Genomic DNA, 5033 nt, shown 5'->3' with positions numbered 1-5033 from the left:
TTTATATCCATGCAGGCTCTGACAAGCAGCTTAAAATCGAGTATCTTGGGGGAAAAAACGAGATTTGAATTCATCGGGATCTGAAGAAAAATCTATGAGATACTATGAGGTCGTTCATTATTAGATTTATAAGTGCATAACCACTTGTTTGAAAAAAAATTATCTCTCCTTCATATAATTGTATTGATAATAAATCCGCAAAAATTAATCTGAGAAGAATAAAGTTTGCTAATTTTTCCCTTTTGTTGGTAACTTGTCTTAAATCTTTCTTATCGATGTAAGATTTGTAAATTAATAAAAAACAAGAAATCTTCACATGTGTGAAGAAGAAAAAAATAAAAAATAATAGAATAAGAGATTTGAACGTTAACAAACTCACTGTTGATACCTGAAAACTTTTGCATACATTTGTCAACATTCGTCAACATTCGTCAAGATTTGTCAACATTATCAAACATTTGCAAAACATTTTGCCTACATTCGTCAACAATTACAAATATTTATTATCATTTGTGAGACATTTATCAACATTTATGAATAATTGCCAAAATTTTGTGAACATTTATTAATATTTGTCAATATTTTTCAACATTTGTCAGTATTTTTCAACATTTGCCATTCTCGATTCGTGAATATTCCTAACTAAAATCCCATCTCTAAACAAAATTCCCTTATTTCGAATATTTCCCATCAAAATCGAGCTGCAATTCAATATTTTAATAAAAAGGTAAGAGTATGAACCTAGCGTCGTACAGTAAATTCAAATTTTAGTCATTTCAGCTCTCTTTTTAATAAAACAATTGAAACGATAGTCCTCCGATGCTGATAATTTCTCCAGACATCACACATGAAACGGAATCGTTGAATCTTGAATTTACACAAGTCCCTGCTACCCATTTAGCGAATGAGATATAATGTTCTTTATTAACTGGAAGAATTGGGATAGTACCTTCAAGTGATGTTGCAAAACTACGAATCATAAAATGAGCATCATAACCGGAGAGATTCTGGAATATAATAGGAATAGTATCAGAATTTTGATATGCAAGGTTACAACTCCTATGCCCAGCCCTGTGATATTTTCATGTTAAATGACAACGATCACGAACCTTATCATTCTCATTCAAAGGATTTTTACACATCTGACATATCACTGCTGATCCGAAATCCTCAATTTGCTGAGTTAATAACTTTTCCTTTTTCAGATTGGTCTTCAAATATTTATCTACTCTGTATGATAGCAGCTTCATCTTCGTTGAAAACCACTCAATACAATGAGGACCTCGATGGGTTTTGAATTGTGATAATCACTCATCAAAAGCACATTTCACATAGAATAAGATACTGTGAGGGATATGATGATCATTCTCTTTTGACTCTATTAAACATTCTAAATGTGCGTAAATGGCAAATAGGCCGGTTTCTGCATTTTTGAAATGCTTAAAGTTCAATATTTTATATTTCTCTTCAGGCAAGACCATTCGTAGCTTATTCGAATTTTCCTATGATAGCTCTATGGGGATGAGTTAGCTTTTCTTCTTCTGTTATTATTACTGGATATTTTTCATTAATTTATCTGAAAATTAGCTTTCTGATGGTTTCTTCAAATGTAACGTTTCAAATTCATTCAAGTAGATATTGACAAAATTTTCCTATTATCATTTAATCGAAGGGTCGAGGGAGAGCGAGAACCGTAAAAAAGACAAACCGTTGTAGAGAAGAAAGGAATAATAAGAATAATGATGATAACATTCCATTAAGTTGAAAATCTGACAAAATGAGTTGAAAATGAATCTTATTTAATTAAATACAATGATAAACAATGAATTATACATGATAGAAGGAAATAATTTGCAAAATAAGAAATCGGAAGCGTATTGCTATTTTATTAACAAAAATAACTATACTATATGCAATACAAGGGCAATTTACCACCAAAGATATGATTCATTTTTTCGAAATAATCACAATATTGTTCTCGTGTACTTCGCATAGTCGACAGATATTATCATATGGAATATTTTGACACCAAAAAACCTCTAAACGTCTTAGAATTGATGTTTTTAAAAAAATTTTGAAATGTTTTTTTCATGTTTTGAAATGTTTGCAAACGTTTTTCAGCTACATGCAAATGTTTTTTAATATCCATAAATGTTTTCAAATGTCTTTCGAATGTTTTGATTTAACATGTTTCTCAAAGGTATGCCATTGGTTTTTAATGTTTTTAAATATTGGTTCCGAATGGGAACATTGTAATCATTTAAATTTAAGTTGTCGATTTTTCTTGTTATATTGAATCATTATGATTCAAAATGTTCAAAAATGCAATTTTTAAACCATGTGCGTACGTATTGTGACCGTTTTCTAGATTCTATTAGACTAATTCCTGAAATGAGGATTGGGGCGAGTCAAGAAAAGGGACATATAAGGGATAATTTGAGAATAATTACCTATATTTTCTCTAAATACAATTCTGATCGTCAAAAGACGTAAATAAGGCCTTCAATGAGATCTAGGGAGTGGGGGAGGCCAGGCAACTTTTATACACGTGCAAAGGGAGTGACTCTAATGCAGGAAAAAGGGGAGAAGCTAGTCCTGTCGAGGGAATGCAACTAAATATAAAAATAATAACTGAATGAGGAAGAAACAAAAGAGTGTAGGCTCACCGTTGGGGGGTATGAAAAGGAATGCTTCTTGAGGCGAGGGGGAAATGAGGGGGACAACTCATACTCACGACTTCTAGTTAAGGTCTAATCCGGGTCCTTCAGTGACTTCAGCGATTGAGCCTTCGTTCCTCCTTTCAGACTCCAGGGGCACAGTATTTAGAGCCGGCATGAGCTCGGGCACCGAAAATCCTCTTTACTCGAACACCACGGTCCAATATGCAGACTTCGGGGTATGTTCACTTTCTATTCGAATGACTTGGGGCGCACGTGGCAGTGTCCAGGACAGCGGTTACACGAGTGACGAGTCTTTCCTTTTCCTCCGCGATTTGTGGGGGTTCGTCAGATGTCGAAGTCCTTCGGGTTTTAATTCGGGAGCAATCGGGGCCAATCAGCACGGGTGAGTGGTGACGATGACCACAATCCAGGGATGTCTCGCTGGGGATCGTCGAGGGCGGTGGGTTGTCTAGGCCCATGTATGGGTGGTTTGTGGGGGGAGCAACGGCTCCTTCAGTTGATCCAGTAGGGCCGGTACTTTTGTCTTTCTTTTGCTGATGTCTTCGTGATGTCCAGTGGCGGGAGTAGAGAGGCGATGAGGGGAAAATCGAGGGAAGGGGTATCCAACGGTGGCGGGATTTTATTATTAAGGGGACAGTGTGTAGTTGGGCAAAGAAGTATCAAATAAAAACAAATAAAAATAAAAGAATCGCCTCGTCACAGTATGTAAACAAATTTTGCTTCGATTTTTCGCTAATGAATCGATGGCACTGAATCTTTTTTTTCCCTCCAATGTAGGTATTGTTGAGCTCTATCAATCGCCATTAATTAAATTCCATTCATTTCTTACTTTTTGAAATTTTTTAATTTTTTCAAATATTCTATTTTCACGGTAACTAAAAAAAATGTTGTAAATTAATTGAATGATCGCTTAAAAAATTTGTTTGGATAAGTTTTTGACCGAGTTCGAAGATGAAGGCGACATCAATAATCGTTATATATTTTCAAGTTTGCAAAAATTCCGTATAATATATATACAGTACTATATATAGTATATAAATATATATACTATACATGTATGCATTTTTTTATAGTACAGAACAGTATTTAATTTTTTCAATTGTTAAATAAATTACAGTACATAAAAAAATATACATAGGCATAATATTACATTACTTGATAAGCGGAATAGAAGCTTCAGACATCGTTACACTGGATTTTTTAAAAGTGGATAAGGGAAAAATTTATATAACAGCATTAACTTGTTTTGATGCAATGAATCTTTTTCATTTAGAGTAATCCCATATAGTTCTGAAAAATTTTGAGCGAGCTTGAAGGTGAGAACACATTACTAAAAACATGTGTAATACTCATTATCAATTGTAGCTACATATTAAACGTCGTATGGAATATAAAGGTATCAATAATCATTTCTGATCATTATGAAACAATTATCCAATCTGATAATTGACAAACGAGACAAATTTTTATGAGCGGTACACGTCCATCCACAACGTCTTCTCCATGAATCGATGTTGAATGATGTTGATAACATCGGCGATACTCGTTAATTTCGCTCATTTTTTTCAACCTCTCTGTCAATGTCTCCCATAATTCGTTAATGTGTTGCCATGCAAATTTCAAGAGAAATCTTCTCAGGAGAGGTGTGGAATCTGCTTGCAATATTTGCATATTCTGTATCCAATCGAAGAAGTCAGTAGTCGGATCCAAAGTCGAATGAAAGTATTTTGTGAACCATTTCAATATCTTCCCACAATTTTCGAATGCACAGGTATAAGTCTCGATGAGACTGTGCTCTTTATGATTCCAGCATCTGGGGGTTGTAATATCTTTTGCTTTTGAGCACCCCAACTCATTCAAGTCGATTATGACTTTATCGGTGTAAGATCGTAACAATTTTCTCTTCTCCCGTCCATTCACGAAGATGATTGTCACTCCTTTCGTGATCTGCGCAACTGCATCTTGAACCTCATCATATGGAATGAATCCTATTTCCCATACGATTCCGCGGTAATTATTAATAATCCATTTATTGGTTCTTTGGTATGTTGCTATAATTCAATCCATCCACATGGGGGTTGGAAAAGCAGACAAGCAAACTCATTTCTTCCAACTGCTTGAACTGCCAGTTCTTTTACAATAAATTTCTGAGTTGGGTGTTGAAAACCTTGAACATCCAACATCAACATTATAATGACATACTAAAACCGCAGATCGTGATGATAGCAAATCAATTTTGTGTTTGAAGCTGAATCCAGTGGAGACGGTTGATTTTATAGCAACTCACCCCCTTACCCCACCCCGATTTAAACCATCATGGAACATTCTCAAACATTCGCGAAAAAGTATGAC

This window comes from Diachasma alloeum, unplaced genomic scaffold (genome assembly GCF_001412515.2).
Source record: "Diachasma alloeum isolate Michigan unplaced genomic scaffold, Dall2.0 Dall_scaffold_00448, whole genome shotgun sequence".
NCBI classification, from domain to species: Eukaryota; Metazoa; Arthropoda; class Insecta; order Hymenoptera; family Braconidae; genus Diachasma; species Diachasma alloeum.
This window is presented reverse-complemented; position numbering follows the sequence as displayed.